The sequence below is a fragment of the Pongo abelii genome, chromosome 4 (assembly GCF_028885655.2).
Source record: "Pongo abelii isolate AG06213 chromosome 4, NHGRI_mPonAbe1-v2.0_pri, whole genome shotgun sequence".
Classification (NCBI taxonomy): Eukaryota; Metazoa; Chordata; class Mammalia; order Primates; family Hominidae; genus Pongo; species Pongo abelii.
This window is the reverse complement of record NC_071989.2, coordinates 115,047,523-115,072,273: the sequence shown is the minus strand read 5'-3', so window position 1 is coordinate 115,072,273 and position 24,751 is coordinate 115,047,523. Positions and strand designations below refer to the sequence as shown.

The following is a 24,751-nucleotide window of genomic DNA, read 5'->3' as shown; positions in this document are numbered from 1 at the left end:
CAGAGGAGCCAAGGGAATTGTCCTGTCTCATTATTTTTATTCCCATAAATATGTACAGAGAAAAGAAGTCCAAGGTTGGTATGGTGGATCCTGGATATTATCAATGTCCAGTTTTGTTTCAGATTTTATCTGTACTCTTCTCACTTGAGGGAGCTATCTTCAAGGTCATTTCTCAGTCCATCCAACTATCACATATGTGTTGCAGGCTGGAAGATAACGAGAAGGCAAAAGGGTGCACCTTACATTCTAGAAATATACAGAAAAGGTTTCAGCCTCTGTAGTGAGTGAGGAAGTCCAAGTTAGACAATATGATACCACTTACCATAATTATCAAGCTCAGTTAAAATTTCATAGTATTATTTCTGAAGTAGTGTTATGACTATTCTCATATCCTCAGATAATTGGATAAATTAACACTTTATAGAATGCCATTTAGCAATATATGGTAAAAAAAAAAACAAAAAAAGTAGATGTCTACTACTTCTACTTTTAGGAATTCTTGTGAAATAATACAAAATGATTTTAATTCAATATTTTTCATTGCATTATTTTTACAATAGGAACACATTGGAAATAAAGTTTCTGCTTAGTGAGAGATTTATAAAATTTGTGGTGCAATTATAAATGAAATATTTTATAAATATTAGGATTGAGGTTTTGGAGAATTTTAAACTGGTTGGAGATGTTTTCTGTAAAACAGTTGTAGAATAAAAGCAGAGTATAGGCTGAAACTATGTGGTCTCCATCTATAATATGTAGATGGGCAAAAAAAATCAGTGATAAACCATAAAATATTAAGACTGCTTATCTCTGTTAGAATTCACCTTAATTCCTATTTTCTTCTTTATTTTATACTTTCTAAATTTTCTGCATGATTATTGCATGTCTTCTATAATTGGAAAAACATTTAAAAATTGTAGTAATTAACACTTAGGTGTAATTTTTAAAAAAGCTTTATTAGCTTTACCATACACAGAAACTATTTTATATTTAAGTATTTTTGTATAGCCTATATTAGCATGTTCTGAGACTATTTTAAGGCTTAGGCATATGTATAGAAACATGAAATTTCCATGATAGATTTGAATTTACATTTATTTTACGTTTATGTTATTTATATTGATGTATCATTCAGAGCTGTATCAGAAATTTCCTCTTTTAATTGTTTGATTTCTGGAGTTAATGATTAGAAAACAGAATAAACATATCTAAGAAAATGGTACCTTCACTATTAGTCCACTGGCAACGATGAAAATGTAGAAGACATTGACATTCCCTTAGATTAAAAGGAGGATACCAGTCTATCCTCTGGTATGTTGTAGCACATGATCAGTTGACAGTACTCAGATAGGAACACCCAGGAGGCCAGATGCCAGGCATACGGGCTCCTAGCCTATGAAAAATACCTACTTCCTAAATGAAGCACAGGAACTCTTGAGTCATCAGTTGTAAATATATCCTGGGATGATGAGTTTATCAGTGGTAAGTAGTATGAACAGGTCCTCATGGAATTTTGGGAGGCTCCCTGAAGTTCTGCTTGGTGTAAGACCTCAGGAAGTTTGCACACATCTGTGGTACTGAATGTCCTGCTTTCTCTTCAAAATGAGAACCTTAATGAATCCACTCCACTGCATATTACTTAGTGGTGCCCTTTAAAACTTCAGGAAGAGCCATGCCTATAGAAGACCGAACCATAAGCAGCAGCCCGATATGCCTGTTTACCTGACCTGATCTAGTAACCTCATTCCTTTTGCCTTGCTTACTATGCTCCACCAACCTTCTTTGTATTTCTTCTTTCTGTTTTTTAAGCATATGTTCACATTGCATGAAGGCCTTTATATTTGTTCCTCCTGCTATAAAATGTCTCACCAAAATATGGACATGACTACCTTCTCACTACCTACGTTTCAGCTTAAATATAACCTTTCCACAGACATCTTTCCTGTCCACCTAACTTGCATCCCTTCAATCATTCTTCATTGCATTTCTCTATTTTAATGTTTTCATAGCTCTTACAACTGTCTGAAATAATCTTATTTGTTTGCTAATTATTATGTTATTATTATTAATTTCTGTCTTCCTCACACTATAACATAGGTCAGAAGAATAGAGACATTATCTATAGAACCCACTGTTCTGTCTGTAGTGCTTAGGGCAGCATGTGGCACATAAGAGATGTTCAATAATTATTGTTGAGCGAAAGAATGAAAGAATACATGAGTTGTAGTAAACTTGAAACTTGAGACTGTACCAGAGGTTATGGATATGTGACAGGAACCCCTCTTTCCTCTCCTGTCACCTCCATAATCACTTCCTCTTAATATATTTAAGCATTATGTAAAATATTTTTGTTTTATATTCTGATTTATTGGATCTACAAAGTGACTGCAGAGAAGATAAAAGCTGGAGCCAGGAACAAGTATGAGAGCATAGTCAGCTTCCAGCACTGGCATATTGTTGAAGAAAACACAGGCAAGAAGGATGAAAAAGTTTAGTGTAGACATTTTGTTAGATGTGGCATGTTATCTGTGTATATCTATGAGTCATCGATCTTTATATTTTGATTTTCCTTTTAACATGTGCAAACTCCAGATACAAATAAGTTTTGTGTTTGAGTAATTATTTTTTTCAATTCTCTTTTTATATTTTATCTTGTATTGCAGTTCAATTATTAATTTTGAAGAAAGTTGAAGTTGATACAGTAAGCGTTCTCAGATCAAGTTAGCCATGTGTTTACCATTTTCTAAAAAGATGTAGTTTGAAATATCTTCTTTGACCATATTATGTCTCCTTTATATGCTGTTGAATCTTTTAAGGAACGTAGATAAATTTTGGGAAATTTTGCATGGGTTATTTAAGTCACATCTTTAATTATTTCTAGCATATAATCCATAAAACATTTGGATTCAAATGGTGATAAAAATGATTAAAAATGATTAAAGCGAAAAATTAAATGAACATTAATACTAATATTTTTGATCATTTGGGATTTTTAGATCCAAAAATGGAAAGTATTTTAAATATGCACTCACATAACTTGTTTTGTACACAGTTTCAATATTAAGAAGTGTACACATTTGAGACTAATATTTCTTTCTGTTTTATTTCCAGAAGTTATTTTTTGGTTAAGTAACAAAGACGAGAAATTATTCTCCAATGTGTAGTATTATTAATAACTTTTTATTTGTGTATGTTATAGTATAAGATTTTTTAAACTTTTTTCTAACAAAATAATCATTCTTTGTAATCAAAATATACTTTGCCCTCATATTTTGTTCAAAGTATATTAAAATTTTGTGTACATATTAGAATATATGTGTATTTATTCATATATAAATTAGGAAGGAGTTCTACATACCTTGAAGATTATAAGCACTAATCTAAAATACTTACCTCTTATTTCCAAAGAAAATAAAAGATTTGTTGCAAGAGATAAGAGCTGCTTAAAAATATTATTGATTCTTAAAACCTGTTGGAAAATGAAGCTAAAACAAGGGAATAAGCCCTAAGGGAGTTCTGAGGCCAGTTAAGCTGCATACATATGTTTGCTGACAGTTGGAAGAATGAACATTTCTCATCCCCTTTTGACTGCATTTAAAAGCGTTGGAAAAGCCTGTGGATTCAGGTTTCATGCTCTTTGCAACTAAATTCCTTTCCTTTTCATATTATAAATTTGTAACATGTTCTGTACAGTCCTTAAGTGAACATCCTGTTTTCAGGACTTCTAAAACTCCATTGCTTTGAACAGCATGCCACATGGCAGTACTACAAACATAAAGAGTCCAGCTGTTAAGATGGAAAATACCATATAAATCACTGTAACAGCATCTTGTCTTACTACTTTAGAGAGCCCACTGAAGTATTTTAAAGGAAAGGGATACTAACTTTAAAAGCCTCCAAAAAGCACTGTCATGATTCTTTGAATTTTAGATTATAATCTCAGACTGTTTCATGAAGGGAAGGTTTACATAGCTTGTTCTCTGAATAAAGTGATTTTTTTTCAATCATTTCTCAAGTGTGCTTTTGTCCCTGACCTCCTCCATGCAGTTTGTGAGATCTAAAATTGTATCATAATTAACTCTATTTAAATAATCATTTTAAAAATAGAAAGTTCTTTGAAATAATATTCTAGTTATCTCCACTGTATCCTTAAACATAAAAATAAACTCCCAGGCAAATCTTCTGGGTTGAAAATGTTTCTGGCAAGAGAAGCAGCCTCAACTAGGACAGTCTTAGAATTTGGGACTATTTTGGAAAAATACTGTGGCAAAGTATTGCTCTGAGTACTCGTGCTGTGGATAGTTTTTATTTCTGATATTACAGAATTTTGAATTGAGGAGATGTTTTATAAGCTGTTGGAGGGAATTATAGTGACAGAAGAAGAAAAAGTCCAACTGTTATAAGAGAAAGGGCTTGGATTTAGATACATGGATCTGGCTGAATAAATGTTAATTCCTTCTTCTGTTTTAGTCCAAAATTCTAATGCATGGATCCTATTAAGGTGTCCTTATTATCTCACTTCAATTGCTTCTTCACTTGTCATGGGGTTATTGGGGCACCATTCTAGTCAATCTCCAGGATTTCAATCCCTGCAGCTAAGAAATTAATTGGAAATGGGAGTCTTAATCCATGTCACTTTGTCCCTATTTTATGAAATCAATTTTGCTTTCCCAACTTCCAAATAAGACTCTTAATCACTTTATTTACTAATCAAGCTATTTCAGAGGGCTTGGTTGAGCTTTCTCTTCCTTGGCAGAATTGTTTCTTTATCTGTCTGATTGGAAGGCAGTAGAGAATGGAGTTATTATGGATTATTATACTGAATTCAATATAGAGTTTGTGGCAAGCTATTTAATTTTTCTTTTTCCTCATCTGCAAAATAGAGGAAAAGGATGACAATATCTTTCTTATAGAGTTTTTATGAGCATTGAATGAGTAAATATTTTGTTAAGAATTTACCACCATCCCTCCCAGTATGCAACAAGTGCCTGTACCTGGACAGGGAGGGGGGATGGACAGCCCGATGCACTAGAATTTACAGTCTTAGCTGATTCTCTTTCTGTTTAATGGCAGCTTGGGATAATTTAGAAATACAGTGTTAGAGATGGCAGGGCCTTAAAGACCGTTTAGTCAACAATTTCATGTTATAGATGAGGAGCTGAAATCTAAAGTAAGACTGTGACTTACTGAAGGCTACTTAATGAAAGATCTAGAACAAGACTCTCCACGTCCATTTTCTAAATTCTGGGTCATACTGTCACACCCACATTCCTATTACTCATCTTTCTATTTTTATTTCTGGCAACTTCTCAGTAGGGGCGAAACATGCTTGGTAACAAATCTACTGTGAAGATACCAGAGAAGTTCATTTTCTCATTGAACCCTTTTAGAGTGTCATGTTGATTGAGGAAAATAGGATGTGTGGAGCAAAGCATGGAAGAGATTGTTTCAATGTTTCTATTATGTAGACATGGCCATGATTTATTTCAGTAACCATCTTTGTAAAGAATGAGCTCCTTGAACCTAATGTTCAAATAAGAAAGTCATCTATTTATTTGACTTGTAAGAATGAAACATAGAAGCAAGATTTGGATGTGCATGTTTGTGAAGTCATTATGCAATGAAATGCAAAGACAGACAATATAATGCCTTTTATGGATCGGGTTAATGCTTACTGTGCCTGAAGCTTCCCCATTTGATAAATAAGAACTTAGATTTATCGAACATTAAACACGTGGCTTTAACGGTTCATATTAGGAGAATTCCCGAGGGATTTGCACTAGTTGTGAGGTTGTATTCACTTCACTTGATTTCTTTTCTGTGGTTCTCCTATTTCCCTTTGGGATGTGTTTCCTGTGTCTGTTATTGCTTTGAAGATTTTTCATTTCTATCTCATGCTTAACACCTGCCATTGACTCCTTGTATAACTTATGAGAAATGAATGGCATTCTTCCCCTGGGTACCAGTCTTTATAAAGTAAATATGTGCTGATTTAGAAAAAGATGTATATTTTCCCCTTATTTGTACTAAAAAAAGACTTCACTTTTTGGTGTTGATAAATTTTTGGAAACAATATTTTGGTTTTTTTTTTTTGTGTGTCCTAAAGTATTTTTTACTTTGTGGAACAAAGCAAAAATGACAGACATCCTGTGATTTTGCTTGTAGACAACAACATATTCGTGAGAATGTTAAATAAAGGGATAACTTGAGACCCCAGGAAATTCTTTTAGAGGACGATTTGATTCTCAGTTATCTTTATAATTTTGAACTTTATTTTTATGGTGATAAGTATTTTATAACAATTTGAACTTGAAGTGAGACATACATATTGTCATGCTGTAAAAAGTGTTATCCAAGGTAGCATTTAGGACCCATTCGTGAATGCTTGACTGGCAGTCATATGGAGAGATCGTCTGTATCTTTTGGCTTCTTTCTGTCAGTCTGTAAGTGGCAAGAGCAGTATGTTTTGAGTATAAATTGATCTGCATTGATATAAATAACAGAGAAAATTACATTGGTGAATTTTCTTACAGAATGAATCACTGGAAAGTGTTCAGCCTGTATTTCTGTGGTTCTGTTCTTTTTCTGTTTTTATTAAACTTGAATGATTAAATAGAAAGCAGGTTAAAAGAAAAAAAAATCATGGTTTGAACAAAACTTACATTCAAAGGGATATTTCTTATTTCCTTACATGAAATCTTCACATTGGCCCTTCTGGCAGAGCTCTTCTGTCTCAAATTTTCTAAAAAAAAAAATTTTCTAACCCTTTCTCAGTTGGTACAATTACCTTATAACTTTTATAAACATTACCATTACCACACCATTCAAACCTTTATCCTTTCTATGTTAAAAAAAAAAAGAACATGAATATCTTAATCTCTTCAGAATTATGTTTTAATTATAAACAGATTATTTGATAAATAAAAATAATGTTCTAAGGGAACTTGGGTGGTGATTTTGGCAAATAGCAAGTGTATGTGTTATAGTAGCGATAATTATCTTCAAAAAATAATTAGGCTAGTTGCTTGATGTCCTACTTCTGAATCTCTTCCAAAATGAGCAAAATACATTTAAGGCTACATCAAATCATAGTTGGAACAATTGATGCCTCATTTCTGGGGTGAAGGAAATTTATAATACTGGTTCTTTCCAAGCTAAAATGACTATAAGATCTATAAGGACAGAGGAAGAAGCTGTGCCCTTTTTACCATTTTCATGTGTTCTCAGTGTTGTCTCCTGGTGCCACATTGACTGAAGTTGCTCACTGCTCCCACTAAACTTGCATTTGGTGTAATGTGAAGAAAAAATGAGTTATTTAGTCGTAAGGTTTCTGTTATAATAATCACATTTTCATTTTTTTAATCATTTTTTGCCCATTATAAAGTGTATTCTTTTGCCATTTTGCCTATGAACCCTAAATAAATGGTGAAAATATAGGATTTAGGGTTGACTAATATTTCTCTAGTTTTCTTTAGTGTACCATTATGTAAGTACCTAACTGCATAAATTTCACTTAATGATTGCTCACTCTCCTCTAAATAAGTTTTGCTGACATCAGTGGCCACGTGGAACAATTTATTGATTCCTTCTCCCTCCCGTCTTTTAATGTGGAAAGTCCCAGGCTTGGTCTTTGACCATGGTTCCCTTCTCTATTTTTTTTTTTTTTTTTTGAGATGGAGTTTTGCTCTTTCACCCAGGCTGGAGTGAAGTGGCTCACTGCAACCTCCACTCCCTAGGTTCAAGTGATTATCCTGTCTCAGCCTCCTGAGTAGCTGTGATTATAGGCACCCACAACCATGCTGGCTAATTTTTGTGTTTTTAGTAGAGACGGGGTTTCACTATGTTGGCCAGGCTCGTCTCAAACTCCTGACCTCAGGTGATCCTCCCGCCTCGGCCTTCCAAAGTGCTGAGATTACAGGTGTGAGCCACTGCTCCTAGCCTCCCTTCTGTATTCTTACCCTTTTGCTGTTCTCTTCTAGGCTCAGTCTTAAATATGTGTGCGTGTGTGTGTGTGTGGGCATGTGCACGCATGTGTATATGTATATTTTTGGCATATATATACATATATATTTTAAATTTGTAATTTTAGTTTGAACTGCTTTCTGAACTGTAGACTTAGATATCCAATTGCCTACTCAACGCCTCCACTTAACTATCTAATTTGAATTTCAAGCTTTACATGTCTGAAATAAAGCATGTCCCTTTCCAAGCCTGACTTCTCAGTAGACTGTCCTATCTTAGTTAATGGGAACTCCATTCTTTTAGGGGATCAGGCTTAAATCATTCTTGACTTTTCTTTTACACCTCATATTTCATTTGCCATCCAATTTTAATGACTTTACCTTTTAAATATATTCAGAATCCACCTATTCCACCACCTTCATTGCTAATTCCTTATATCAGGTCATCCTTATCTTTCCCCTTGGTTACAGCAGTAGTCTTCTAACATTAATCTTTTGCCCTTGTCACCTCCCTGCTTCCCTTCCCTCCAGTCAACTCACCAGCAGGAGTCATCATGATGTCATTCTTTTGAAACATAGTCAAGTTATGAAACTCTTCTTCATGGAATTCTCCATTCCCATCTCACTTGGAAAATAACCAAAGGTTTTACAATGACCAAGAAGGTCATAACTGATCTGGCTTCCCGTAACCTTTTTGACTTTTTCTCTTGCTTCACTTCTCACTCATTTGGCTTCAGTCCATTGATGTCCTTAAAAATGTCAGACACTCTTCTGTGTGGGTTTTCTCTTTACCTGAATTGAGCTTTCTCAAAATATCCACAATGGCCTGCAAAGCTAGTTTAAAGTATTTTATCAAACATCACCTTGTTAGTGAGGATTTCCTAAACACCATATTGACTTTTTTCTTTTTTTTAAGTCATAACACCCTCATTTCTCAGGCGCACCTTAGCTCCCTTTTCTGCTTTTTTGACTCTATATAGCATTTAGCACCATCTAAAATTTCATTATTTTACTTATCTTTTGGAGTGTGTATTTTCTGCACTAGAATGTAGAGAATAAACTCTATCAAGGGCAAAATATTTTGATTTTTTTAAAACCACTCTATCTCCTATACTTAGAATAATGCTTGGCACATAGTAGGTGCTGAATACATATTTATTGAAAGAATAATGTGAAATGAAACTATCTAGTTCATGTGCTTTTTCTTTAGTGAATTTGAAGGAAATATAAAATGTTATGAAAGCAACACCTGTCCAGGATTTGGAATGGCATCAGTATTTATTAGAAATGTGATCACAAGTAAATCCCATAAACATTTTAAATTTTAGTCATCATAAGTATAATTATGGAGCTTAAATGAGATAATGTATGTGAAAATGCTTGTCAACTGCTAAGCATTTTACTAATGCTATTAGTGTGTTTTTCCCTTAGGGTTGAATTAACTTAATCTTATGAATGGATTGATTTTATTAGTACTAGATTAACCTCTCTAAATTTGTTCTTTAAATCATTTTCTCTTAAGTGTTTGTGATCCCTTTTCCAGATTAATGTAAATACTTATGATTGGTTAGGCATTAAGTAGTTACTGAATGTTTACTACTGGTATACATGATACAATAACTACAATCTAATGAGAGTAGGCGTATTTAATGTGTTTCCAAAATCTGTTTTCATATAGTTAGTTAATTTATATTATTTACTTTGTGCCATGATCTCTTCTAGGTGCTCTACATGTATGAAGTTATTTAATACTTTTAACAACTTTATGAGGTGAGTACTATTTTCCATATTTTGCTGATGAGAAAACTGAGATACAAACAGGTTAATTTGTTCAAGGTCATAATTTATATTGCCTGTATGTGCACACATGTGGTTGTATGCTTAAAAGTAAAATAATTTTAAGATTAGTAATATAGTTTAAAAAAGAAACATTATACTTGCATACTAAGTAGTTATGTGACTAAACACCACTATTGGCTGATCTTTTCTCATTCATACAGTATAACCTGTGTGTGTTTTGAGCTGCTGAGATCTTGATATTCTTTCTGAAGTGTCATTGTGTTAGTCCTTAGAACTCATTTTAAAGAATAGAATATTACGTAATTTCACTATACAAAAAAAAATTGGCTTATGGAAACATTTCCACTTCTCACCAACTTGTCCACAGGATCCTAAAGTACGATTAGCGGGAGAGGGCTGTTTGTTTTCTGCTGTTGTCTTGGCCTTGCTTCCTTCTTGGCTTTATCTGCATTTTTTTTTTTCCTATCAAGGGTGTTCACTTTCACTAAGACTATATCTTGAAAGTAATCACAAGAGATCTTTATCCAGTTCTTTTCTTTTTACGATTGCTGTTCAATTCCATGCTTGGATAAATATGTATTGGAAGAATTTTCTGAAAAACTGGATACAAAGTCATTGGTCATTATATATGGTTATCCATAGCACAAATATTATTTGAGAATCTACTATATACCAAGAATTAGTTAAGATAGGCAAAATCCTTACTCTTGAAATTTAGTTGGGAGGCCAATATGGAAATATAATGAGTTTTCTGTTAATACGTTCTGGGAAGAAAATAAGGCAAAGTGATAGGAGAGTGACTGGGTGGCCCTTAGCACTGGGTGGCCCTTAGGTGTAAATGAGCTAATCATGTCCAGATCAGAAAGCCTAGCGTGGCCAGAGCACAGTGACTAGAGCAGAAGGCAGTGCAAGATGAATTCAGGGTGGCAGGCAGGGGACAGAGATATTGATCCTTATGGGCAAGAAAAAAGAATTTGAATTTCTTTATGATTGAAAGCCATCTGTAAGCCAGGGAATAACAGAAGCTTGATCATGCTTAGAAAATTTGTTCTGGCTTCAATGTGGAGAAGGAGAACTGGGGTCATGGGAAAGAACACGTGTGCTCCATGGGCTCTTTGAATTGACCTTCGGCAGTTACACACTAGGTGAGCAGCTTTACCTCCATTCATCCCTCTCTATGAAGGAACACAACATTTTTTCCACAAATCTTTGACATATATTCTATCTTAATCTTTTACTTACATTTGCTTTAGACAAAATACTAACTTACGTTTACCTCATATAGAGTTAGGCATATTTGGATTTTGGTGATTATTCGTTAAATTCATACTGAAATGAAAATAAAAAAATCTAACATTACAGGATACATGATATAACAGCATGTGATTTTTCAGGGGGCTTTATTTATTTATTTATTTTTTTGGAGACAGAGTCTCACTCTGTCACCCAGGCTGGTGTGCAGTGGTGCGATCTTGGCTCACTGCACCCTCCGTGTCCTGGATTCAAGTGATTCTCCTGCCTCAGCCTCCAGAGTAGCTGGGCTTACAGGCACCCGCCACCATGCCTGGATAATTTTTGTTTTTTTAGTAGAGATGGAGTTTCACCACGTTGGCCAGGTTGGCCTCCAGCTCCTGACCTCAGGTGATCCACCCACCTTGGACTTCCCAAGTGCTGGGATTACAGGTGTGAGCCATCACACCCAGCCTCAAGGGGCATTTTGATATGGTAAAGTTGCTGAACCTTTTTAATGTGATATACTTTGAATTGTTACATTGTTCCTAATAATAGTATACATTGGTACCACAGAACTGGGCAATTTCCTGCAGCCTTATGCAGCATTGCACTGGTGAGATATGAGAGCATGTCATGAATTCTAGGAGTGTAATTTATAAGATCCTTTATTCAATTTTGCCCAGTGTCATTTAGTAAACTTGCCTGAAGGACTACGTAGAAAGTGAGGTATGATTTCTCCTATCTCATTTTGTTTTCATTCATTTTAATTAAAATGAAAAAGAGTAAGAAGATATTTTGTTTCTCTGAAAGTGGCCCTCCCTTTTACTTCATATTGTTTTCAGGAAGTTTGTTTGGTTTTTAGGGATATTATTATTGACATAACTCTTCAGTTTTATGAAAATGTTCCAGTTGTTTGTGGTTTCATCTCTACCCTTTATTCATAGTAGTCGCAAGAAAGAAAACAACAGCCATACTTTTTAAGGTCTAATAGAAATATATTTATTGATAGAAATGAATTGCAAAGGACAGCATGCAGAAATTTTTATATAGTCTCAAGTGATAATGATAGAAATTATTTTTGACATAATGTTTCAAAAAATGCTGTAGAAAAACAGAAAAAAAAGTGATGCAACTGACTTGTTTTTACATGCATCACAGAGTATCACTTTGGCCTATTCTGTTCCGTACAGTGGAAAATAGAGCAACTGAATATGGGCACCACAAAAAGCCAGATCTTATAATTAAGTGACATTTATTTATTTTCTGGATACACAGTCAAGGAGTAGAGAGAGTATTCTGTAAATTTCATATATGCATTATTAAAGGTATTATGTAGTTTTCTGAAGTTATATAACTGGTTTCAATCACAAAAGGAAAAGTAGGATTTTTATTTTTTATATCCTAAGTTTCATTCTACAAGGGACTAAGATATAGTACAATGACTAGGCTATTGTCTAAAGAAGACACCAGAAACTTTACGTTCGGTTTCTGCAACATGGGCTTAGGATGACTAGGTTTCATGCTGCCATGGGTTACACTTATAATGGATGAGTCTGTAACCACTGCTGCTCTCCTCTTTCTCACTCCTACTGGCGGCCAATGGGCCTCACTTGCAGTTTTCAACACTTAGTAGAACTGATATCAATACCGATACAAGCCTGTTTAGGGTCAGTGTAATGGTCCCTTTAGGAAAAAGTGGCTCATACCAGCCACTGCAGTGTGGCTCTGTGATGCAGCTTTCAACTTGATGACGCTACCTCTGGAGCACCAGCAGTATACCCTCACGGGTGCTAGATAAGATAGAGGAGGCTGAGGGTCCTGGACAAGAGGGTTCTCAAATCATGAGCTTTAGAACTGCAATAACACACAGGAAAAGATAGCTGCAGACAATGTCTAGGGCAAATTTTACTTAGGACAATTGCCGTTGGAAAATACAAAAATATAGTTTTAAAAAAACATTAAATTCCATGTGCACATGTACTCATGAAACTGTTTGTTAGACGAATTCTAAACGGATAGACATGATGCTGAAATTACATATGAATAATGATTAAGTGTATCTCACAAAGTAATTTTAATTTTTATGTATTTTACATAAAAGGGATACATTTATCTAAAATTTCAAAAAATATAAAACCCTCAGAAAATATAAAAGCCATTCACAATATCAACACTTAGCAAAGTAATTGTTATCTATTTGGTATATTTTTGACCAGTGATTTCCATAAATATACAAATATGAATAACATATACTGTTACAAGTATAAAACTATATCCATTTTAAGAAACATAGAAATAAGCAGTATTTTGTGTGCTGTCCAAATATTAATTAGTTAGATCTTCATAAGAACCCTATAAAATAAGGACTATTAAACAAATTAACTTCAATGTTAATTAATGGATAAATAGATAAGCAAATTTTTGTATAGCTGTACAATGGAATATTATTCTGCCATGGAAAAGAATGGAGTACATACTGCTTTTTTAAATTCTACATTGTGGGTCAAACTTGAAAACATTATGCTAGGTGAAGAAGCCAGGTAAAAAGCTTATGTATTACATGATTCCTTTTATATGAAATAGCTAGAATATGCAAAAAGAGACAGAAAATAAATTAATTGCTAGGAAATGAAGGGGAGAAGGTAGTATGGAATAACTCAATGTGATACAGTGCTTTTCTGGGGTAATGAAAAAAGTTTTGAAACTAGAGAGAGGTGATGGTTGCGAAGCATTGTGTTTGCACTAAGTGTCACTGAATCATACAGTGAAAAATGGTTAATTGTGTTATATGAATTTCACCTCAATTAAGAATAAAGAAAGGCAGGAGGCAGAAGGAGTTTAAGTAATTTGCCCAAGATTACAAGGCTAGTAAGTTGCAGATCTAGGATACAAACTCAGGCAATCTGCCTCCATATACTGTGCACTTAAATATAATATGCTACTGAAAATAGAATTTTATTTCTTGCTTTTAACTTGATGATATTATAAACAATCTTTCTTATCATTATGTAAATCTTTTCAAAAATTTCCATTTTTAAAATGGAAAATAAATGTAACCAGCATACTTCTGCACTTGAAATCTAAGGTCTTAAATAAGACTGCTTTTTGTTCAGTGTTTTCTTTCTTGATGCTCCGGGACCAATGACCTGAGGGTAGAGAGAGTTGTGTATGTTATTGTTTCCTGTCCATACAGCAGATTTAGGAAACTCCTTACTTTGAGGGAGGAAGATGGAGACAGAAAGAGAAAACCTGGCTTCATCTATTGCTTGTTTTTTTCTGGCAGTAAAGCTCTGCTTGTTAAGAGTCTAATGGGGCGCAGAGAGACTCTTCCATATCAGGTAGAAAAGTTTTGGACGTATTCAAGGGATCTGGCTGATTCCACAAAATGGGGTTGTTCAGATTAACCATGGCATTTCCAACCAGGGTAAACAGGTGCATGAAGAAATTAGAGAATTTCCTTTCAACTGTCCGTTGTCAAACATCATGTTGTTGGCAGTGGGGATGGCTATGGGGCTGAGTAACTATAGGAGGCACTAAGATGAAAAGTCATTTTTTTTTCAAATTATTTGGAGCTAAAATAAGTGATCCAGAGGCATTATTGATCCAATGAAAGTAATTTTTAAATAAATGTATGCCACACTGAAAATATCTATGTTATACTATTGGAAGAAATCGGAACAACCTATCATTGCATATAGTATGACTTAAAAAATAGGATAAGAAAGGCAGGAAACAAAGTTTGACTAGTGCAATTTCCAAAAGATATATAGCAAATGTTAGCCATAATTATTCTTTGGAAGGTGTCAATAGTATTGATTTTCACTACCTTATTCTTCTCCTTTTGTATCTTTTGCGATTTCTGTAAATGACATTATGTTGCTGTTCAATAGACACGAGTACTGAAAATTAATTACAAAGGAATAAGCCATTTCACTAGATTTTGCAAATTTAGAACAAATGCATTCATGAACATATATTTATTGAGTGTCTGTTATGTGTCAGGTACCATGCTAGGCTCTAAGTATTCAATGATGGAAAAAATAGATATGATCTTAGTACTCAGCCAACTTAGCATTTGGGAAGTAAACAAGATACAGATCTTTTCTCAAATACTCCTCAACACTACCCCATTCTCTCCTGTTTAAATTCTCTTTCACTCTTCCTCTTCCCCATCCTCCTCCTCTCCTCCTCCTCCTCCCCCTCCCTCCATCCCCCATGTCCTCACATTTCTTTCCTTTCTTCCCTTTTTTCTCCCTCTCCTCCCCTTCCCCTTTTCTCTCTCCCTCTTTCATCTCCTCCTCCTCTTCTTCTTTCCTCTTTTTCTTTTCCTCTTCTTCCTCCTTTTTCTCCTACCCCTCCCCCTTTCCTCTTTTTTTGGGGTTCTTATTCAGAAGCCCCCTGCCCCCTAAAATGGCACATGAAGAACCAAGAAAGAATGGGATAGAATGAGTTATAGAGAGAGTTACAGAGAGGTGAGGGCTAGACTTTGCATCCTATGTCCTTTCTATGGCTAAAGAAAGAGTATACAGGCAATGGGAAAGTACTGACAGATTTAAGCAGATCAATTTATATCTTGTACAAAAAAACGGTGATTGAAGGAGAATAACAAATTAGAGAAAGATACATTTGGAAGTAAAGAGACAGAGATGAGGCTATTGCAGTGGTCCAGGTGAGAGTGAATGGTAGCATTCTGGTGACAATGGAGGAGGAGGAAACAGAACAGTTAGCAAGAGAATTTCATCGTTCAGAACAAGATGGGGTAGTTTATCACAACATTTCTTCTGACCTTTGGCACAATACCTTCCTGACATGACATTGGCTGTGGGAAAGAAGCACTGGGACAAAGATTTAGCCTTTTTCTGTTCTCCATTCCCTCTTTAATGATGTTATTATTATCAAATTAAAGCATTGTTTGTTACCCTTTTTCTTTTCTTTTCTTTTCTTTTTTTGGATAAGGGCATGCTCTGTCATCCAGGCTGGAGTGCAGTGGCATGATGATAGCCCAGTGCAGCCTCGATCTCCTGGGCTCAAGTGACCCTCTCACCTCAGCCACTCTAGTAGCTTGGACTATAGGCAGGTGCCACCATGACCAACTGACTTTTATTTTTAATTTTAGTAGAGACTAGGTCTTGCTATGTTTCCCAGGCTGATCTTGAACTCCTGAGCTCAAGCAATTTTCTTGCCTCAGTCTCCCAAATTTCTGGGATTACAGGTGTGAGCCACCACACCCAGCCTATTTCTATTTTTTTCTTTGTCTTTTATTAAATACTGCTTAGTCTAGTAATCAACAGCTTGGCTGCTTGTAGACACATGTTATTCTTTTCCCTGTAGTGATATTCCTAAAAATCAAAGAACTGCAAAATTTCCTTTTCTTTATTGAACTAGGAAATTTAACATTTCCTACTGTTTATTATAACCCCCAAGAATTCTAGCACTTAAATTTTTAAAAAGAGAGATCTTTAAATAATTTGCACCTGTCTATAAAAATACTTGAGTTTAGTAATGCTTGCAATGGGTTTTGGAATGGTAGATTTAATTGGAAAAATAACCTTAGATGAGATATTATTACAAGAATCAATCCAGTATATCTAATTGCAAATTTTTTCAAAGCCATATATTGACAAGAAATTATTTTCACATGGATTTCACCCAAGACTTAGTTTTATTTTCTGCATGGATTATATCTGGTCCTGCAGAACACCTAAAATAACATCAAAATCAGAGGTCAGCAATTCATTTTGGTTGAGGTCCATAAATGTACTATTAAAGTTTTAAATCAGTGAATACCCTAAGGAATATATTTAGCTTTTCATAGTATTAAATGATGCTAGAAAAGTATAGCTTTGTCTGTAGCTGCCATTTGTTCTTCTTATTGGTTTCCTTTTTAGTTTTCCCTTCACTCCCTGTCTCCCTATGTTATAGTAATCTCTGCCTGTCTTTTTTTCTCACAAACTGGACTGTCTTACACTTGACACTCAGAATACTCCCTTCTTCATGTCGGCTGAGCAACAAAGGCAAACTTTGGCAACCACTTGATTGTCTAACTGAAATGAGCTGAGCTTTGGAAAAGTGGAAAAGAAATATGCCTTTTGGTCACTATATTTCAGAATGCTGAAAGAATGAAATGGACGCATGTCAGCCCAAAGACATAAAGCAGAAAGAAACCACTTCATGTCCAGAAGCATGTCCTAGAAGACAACTGCTAAAGAGAAGGGAGCAGTAAAAGAAAAAAAAAAGAAGGAAAAAAAGTCTTCAAAGCAAATGAAAAGAAACAGACAGTTCTTCAAAATAAGAGAGGAAATTGGAAAAAGAACATTTGGGGAAGAAAAAAGCATGTGGAATTTCTCTAAACAGAAGGTACAAACCTAATTCTTAGTTGTAAGAATATATCAAAGGAATTGATGGGATGGGCTGATGATTATTACAGACATGAGGAAATGCAAGTGCAAAAGGCTGAGGGGAGAAAGATCATTAATTGTTTTGGAAGTCAGAAGGCTCCTGTGGTCCAGTACAGAAAAGGAGGAGGCAAGTGGTCCAAGAGGGAATGGAAAGGGGCTGGTGCCAGATTGCAGATGGCAGAAAGAGTTTCTCAAACTCTTTGTGGTGAAGGACTATTCTCTTAAAATCTATGATTTGTAGTAGAATGACATGGGGGTCTATTCTCCAAAACCCGTGTGCCCACCAAGCCACACATAACCTAACCTATGATCCTGGCAATACTAGAACTGGTCTACACTTGCAACACAACGAGTTCACTGCTCACATAGATAGATGTCATAGTACTGTCAAATTAGTATAAACATTCTAAATGATTCTCTTAATTTTTGTACTTATCATATCATATCATAGATTGGCACCAGTTCATAAAACACACTTTAAGTTGCATTGCTATAAGGAAGTTTGATTTTACCCAAGGTTCAATGAGAAGTCACACAAGTGTTTTCTAAAACTGAGAAAGATTAGCAGATTTGCATTTTGAATCCCAAACAACAGCAGGCAAATGACATATTGTAGGCAGGCAAGGGTAGAAGTAGGCAGTGTAGGAGATGATTGTAATAATGAGGTTGAAATCATAGGTATTGACTATGAAGATAGATAGATGGGTTCAAGATATATTTTGGTAATAGTACTAACAGGACTTGTTGATAGTTTGAATGGGAAAATTGAGGGTGAAGAAAGAATCAATGATGATTCAAAGATTTTGTCTGGAGCAACTGGGTGTATATCACATATTGAAATGGGGAATACAGAAGGAATGGCTTGGGATGGACATGGAGTTGGTGTAATCAAGAGTTTGATTTGGGGCTGGGCGCAGTGGCTCATGCCTGCAATCCCAGCACTTTGGGAGGCCAAGGTGGGCAGATCACCTGAGGTCAGAAGTTCAAGACCAGCCTGGCCAACATGGTGAAACCCTATCTCTACTAAAAATACAAAATTAGCTGTGCGTGGTGGCGCATGCTTGTAATCACAGCTACTTGGGAGGCTGAGTCAGAAGAATTGCTTGAATCCAGCAGGCAGAGTTTGCAGTGAGCCGAGATCACACCATTGCACTCCAGCCTGGGTGACAAGATCGAAACTCTGTCTCAGAAACAAAACAAAACAAGTTTGATTTTGGTGATACTAGATATAAATGGATTAGGAGTGTCATTTGTTTAAAAGGTTGTCCCTCTCTAATTGGGGTAAGACAAGATACTTCTATCCCTGATCCCATAATTCTGAGCTATCATCTCCAAAGTGGTTTTGAGGAACTAATAAAATTATGTGACAGTAATACTATTACTACACAATAGATAGGCCTCTGTGCACAGTTAACAGTTACCTGTGGGTAGATAAATTATGAGCCTATAAGCAGAAAGAGTTCCCAATATGTATGCAGCATCTCAAAAATGTCCCATTAGCCATTTATGAATCAAATTTATTTCTGTTTTGGATTAGAAAAAGTGGTTTTGTATTTGAAGTTGCATTGCAAGTATAGGTTTACAATAGGATCTAAATGGTAGAAATAAAAAAAAGTCTCATAAAATACCTTAGCTTATGGGAAGGAATGCCAGAAAGGAGAAACAGAGACAAGTCAGCAACTTCCTTAGAGTTCCAGAGAATAACCTTTGAATTCCCACTAATTAGCTACAAAGGTCCTGGAAAATTTGACCCCATAACTGCCCTGTTGCACTTTGCTAAGCATGAGTAGCAATTTAATTCTCTGGTTGGCTGGTAAGGACATGACAAGCTATCTGAAGAATTTCTCATTTACTGAGAAATTTCCCTGTGGTACACATGACAACGTGAACTCAATACCTCAACAAACGCCCAGTTGTCTTTTTACCAATACTGTGTAAAATATTATGCTTGATGTTACCAAAACAAGACTCACTATGTCATACCATTTGTTACACTTTGGGATTATTCTTACTCTGATAGGACTTCTCCTTAAAAGTTCATATATTTCCATTCTGGTACATGCAAAGTTTGCTTTCTAAAACTGTTTCTAGAATTACCTTTTCTCTCTGACTACAGGTTTAAACATTATTCCTCTAACCTTGAGCTTCAGTAGAAATGAGCATAGAGCACAAATGGTGAATCTAATGCTAAAGATTGTGGAAATAATTTCAAACTATGGTCACTGATTATTTTATTTTTAATGCATATCACTTTATAATGAGAGAAGAAATTTACCTAATTCTCTCTAGTTTCTCTTTCCTGAGGACGTTCGTAGAGCATAAAGCAAAGTTAGTTGTTTTATTAGGAAAATAATTGAACATTATAATTTACTTTGCAGGCCCACCAATTTTCTAAGGAAGTTCAGTAGTGGGAACACATATCCTTAAGGAATACATTTAGTCATGGTTGAAAAACTTAAATACGACAAATTCTTAACTTTGAAGACAAGAGTTGACAGAGACCAACTACTTCAACTTCAAAGATGATGACAAAAGCCAGTATTAATTGTTGCTAAATACATTAGACATATCCTTTATTCCTAAGTGGATCATATCTGCATGGTGAGAGCTTTCTCAGGGATGCTATTGTGTGCACTGTATTGGATTTTTAAATCTGATTTATCTCAGGAAACACAGTTGTAATGACTACATTTTGATGAAGGTTTCAGCTAGTAGCTTCGCTAGCTCGCAGGTTCTAATGCCCACAGGTAATCCATTTAAGATAGTATTTTTTTACTCTCATCCATGTAACAAATCCCATCCAAATGTGTATTGTGGACTCTCTTTCCATGCCTTTGAAAAAATCTTGTATACTAAATATAAATATTTCTCTCTAGGTGAGATTAGATTCTGCTGAGCTAGTATCTATAACTATCCAGGGTCTGCACAGCTATTATCCCTAATGTACCGGCTGCACCAAGTGGCAATAACTCAGTCAGCTCTGTGCTTTCTAAACCAATCCTCAAACCCACTCCATCAATTTTTGTGTGTGACTAGTGTTAGTTCCTGTTGCTTGCTATTGCTAAAATCCCATGCTTTTCACTGCATCGAGGTTCCAAAGCAGTAGGTACTGTTTGTTAAATCTGCAGAGATTTAAAGTATTGGTTATCAATACACCACAGTTGTTATTGCTAAGGAATGATTTTTTTTTTATTGTCAGGCTAGTTCTACAGATCTCAACCAGCAAATTTTGAAGGAGTTGCCATAGATTTCAGTGCTGTGGGGATTTTTCTCTTTCTAATTAACCTAATGCTATATAATTGATTATACCACTAGAACTCTACCTAATATTTACACTGTAAAAGTGAGTTTCCATTTAAAAATAGCACCAGTAGAGCTTTAGATTTTACAATTAACCTAGTCAGAAAGCATTATAGAGATGAAGATAAGTTCTTACGCCTGAAACTTTACCCCTACACATTTTCATTTTTAAAACAGTAGTAGTCAAGCCCATGCACTGGCTAGGCAAGTAAATTATTGAGTCTTAAGTATGTTCTGGGGATTAAAAAGATAAAAAGACAGATGGCTGCACTTTATTCGAGGAAATTGGCATGTAAACAAAAAGTTTACAAATCTGTGTATTAACTATTGGGATAGAGATATGTAAGAGACATTGTGAGTAATTTTTGTTGTTTTGTTTATTTGTGTTCAACAGATGGAATGATCCATTTTACCTGAAGACAGTGGAAGGATCAAGGAAAGGTCTGTAAGAGGGCGGGGAGGTGTATGGCTCATATCTTGAGGAATTTTTCCAGGTGTAAAAGATGGGGAAAGACTCTTTAGCTAAAAGGAAATTACAGACATACCTTGTTTTATTGCACTTTGCTTTATTGTGCTTCACAGGTATTACATATTTTACAAATTGCAGGTTTGCAGCACTCCTGAATTGAGCAAGATCATCAACAGCATTTTACTAACAGCATGTGCTTACTTGGTGTCTCTGTGTCATATTTTAGTAATTCTTGCAATATTTCAAACTTTTTCTATATTATTATATCTGCTATAGTTATTTGTGATAAGTGGCCTTCGATGTTACTATGGTAATTGTTTTGTGGCATCTCAAACTGTATCCCTATAAGATGTCAAATTTAATCAATAAATATTGTGTGTCTTCTGACTGCTCTACCAACCAGCCATTATTCAATCTCTTTCCTTGCCTTCAGGCCTCCCTGTTCTCTGTAATAGAACAATATTGAAATTAGGCCTCTAAGTGTTCAAGTGCAAGGAAGAGTCACACATCTCTCACTTTAAATCAACCTTGTCTAACCCACAGCCTGTGGGCTGCATGCAGCCCAGGACAGCTTTGAATGTGGCCCAACACAAATATGTAAACTTTCTTAAAATTATGAGTTTTTTTGCAATTTTTAGAAGCTCATCAGCTATTGTTAAGTGTTAGTGTATTTTATGTGTGGCCCAAAACAATTCTTCTTCTTCCAATGTGGCCCAGGGAAGCCAAAAGTTTGGACACCCCTACTTTAAATCAAAACCTAGAAATGATTAAGTTTAGTGAGGAAGATATGTTGAAAGCCAAGACAGGCAGAAAGCTAGGCCTCTTGTGACAAACAGCAAAGTTGTGAATGTAAAGGAAGAGTTCCAGAAGGAAATTAAAATTGGTACTCTACTGAATACACTAATGATAAGAAAGTACAACAACCTTACTGCTTATATGGAAAAAGTTTGTTGGTTCAGATAGAAGATCAAACAGGCCACAACATTCTCTTAAGCCATAGCCTAATTCAGAGCAAGGCCCCAACTCTTCTATTTTATGAAGGCTGACACAGGCAAGGAAGCTGCAGGAGAAAAGTGTGAAGCTAGTAGAGGTTGGTTCGTGTGGTTTAAGGAAAGAAGCTGTTTCCATGATATAAAAGTGCAAGGTGAAACAACAAGTGCCGATGGAAAACTCCAAGAAGTATCCAGAAGGTCCAGGTGAGATCGTTGATGAAAGTGGTTACACTAAACAGCAGATTTTTAATGTAGACCAAACAGCCTTCCATTGGAAGAAGTTGCCATCTAAAACTGTTACAGCTAGAGAGGAGAAGTCAACGCCTGGCTTCAAAGCTTCAAAGGGCAGGCTGACTTTCTTATTAGGGGCCAATGCAGCTGGTGACTTTAAGTTGAAGCCAATGTTCATTTACTGTTTTGAAAAGTCTAGGGCTCTTAAGAATCATACTAAATCTATTTTGCCTCTGTTCTATAAATGGAAGAACAAAGCCTGGATAATAACACATCTGTTTATATCATGGTATACTGAATATTTTAAGCCTACTGTTGAGATCCACTGCTCAAAAGAAAGATACTTTTCAAAATATAACTGCTCACTAACAATGCACTTTGTCATATCAGATCTCTTCTAAAGATGTACAAGGAAATTAATATTGTTTTCATACCTGCTAACATAATATTCATTCTGCAGTCCATGGACCAAGGAGTAATTTTGACTTTCAATCTTATTATTTAAGAAATACATTTAATAAAGCTATAGCTGTCCTAGATAGTGATTCCTCTGGTGGATCTGGAAAGGAATTAGCATTCCAGATTCTAATAAGAACATTTGTAATTCATGGGAGGATGTCAAAATATTGATGTCAGAGGACTTTGAAAGACATTGATTTCAACCCTCATTGATGATTTTGAGGGGTTCAGGACTTCAGTGGAGGAAGTAACTGCAGATGAAGTGAAAATGATGAGAACCAGAGTTAAAAGTAGATCTTGAAGATGTGACTGAATTGCTGCATTCTCATTGTAAAACTTGAAAAGATGAGGAGTTGCTTCTTATGGATGAACAAATAAAATGATTTCTGAGATGGAATCTCTTCGTGGTGAAGAAGATGTGAACATTGTTGAAATGGCAATAAAGGACTTAGAATACTATGAAAACTTGAGTTGATAAAGCAGTAACAAGGTTGGGGAGGATTGACTCTAATTTGAAAAGAAGTTCTACTGAGGATAAAATGCATTCAAATGGCATTGCATGCTACAGAGAAATCTTTTGTGAAAGGAAGAATCAAGCAATATTGCAAACTTTATTGCTGTTTTATTTTGAGAAATTACTGCAGGCACCCCATCCTTCAGCAACCATCACCCTGATTGGTCAGTTGCCACCAACAACAAGTCAAGACCCTCCACCAGCAAAAGATTAGGACTCACCGATGGCTCAGATGATTGTTAACAATTTTTAGCAATAAAAGTATTTTGAAATTAAGGTGTGCACATTATTTTTTAAACATAATATTGCACACGTAGTAGGTTACGATATAGTGTAAACGTAACTCTTACATGCATTGAAAAACCAAAAAATTTGTGTGACTTGCTTTGTTGCTACATTTGCTTTACAGTGGTGGTGGTCTAGAACCAAACCTTCAGTATCTCCAAAATATGTCTGTAAATTTAAAAGGGCACAATGTCAGGTGAAAGCCTGCCCCTTTTCCCTTCATGTTAGTAAAACTTCTCTTTCAGTGTGATTTTAATCTTTAAGGTAACGTGTCATTTACAACCCAATTTCAGGTACATAGATTGGATAATAAAGGTGAAGGGTACAGTTTTGTGGTTTAAAATAAAAAAGGTATGATGAGATTGAATTTTATGCCTGGATCATAACTTACTGTGAAGGGAATTTTTATGCCAGAAAAAATGGAGAGTCAATATTTCTGAAGTAAGGATGAATTTCGGGGGAGGAGGGGGTCATAACTTCTATAAATACATAAATTTAAAAAAAAATCATAATAACCTTTTCAGTTCAGAAGAAATACTATTTACTCAAAGCTCTTCCAGATATTATTATTTATTTAAAACCATTTAACAATATGCGTAAATAATAAATATCCATTCCCTGGGAAAAATAATTAGATGATAGTCTGGATACCATATTGATAAGGTGTTTGAGAGTTCCCTCTTTATCAATAAGACAGGAGGATAAATAATGCAAAATATTTTATTCTTTTTAATATGAACTAGGTAACTGAAGTGGTTGGTGCATGGAGGACAATATGACTATATAAAAATAATTTTATTATTCAGCCTAATTTCTATACCCATAAGGGAATTGTTGTGGCATTGTTGTTATAATTACAACCTCTTTTGAAAAGGTAAGGTATTGAAATAAAATGTAATATGAATAAATGTCTCTAAAGAAGCCAAAAGACTGGGGGCATGTACCTTAGTGATTATTCTTGAGATTTATGTTTATGAAGTGGTACTTGATAATTGTGATTTGTGATATCAACAGAGTAGTTTCTAGTAGGCTCAAATTCTTGACGTGCTTAATTACACAATAGAAATTGTTCTTTTCCTGTTCACAAGCTGGCATCTTCGTTTCTGTCC

General features: G+C 35.1%; 1 long non-coding RNA gene across 1 annotated transcript; it reads left to right on the top strand.

The window, feature by feature from the left end:
• The first annotated feature begins 9,681 nt into the window (after positions 1-9,681).
• On the top strand, positions 9,682-24,093 carry LOC129059288 (uncharacterized). Its single transcript, XR_008525082.2, has 3 exons — positions 9,682-9,731; positions 17,102-17,351; positions 21,087-24,093. It is a non-coding gene; the product is annotated as an uncharacterized LOC129059288 (long non-coding RNA).
• Positions 24,094-24,751: the final 658 nt, after the last annotated feature.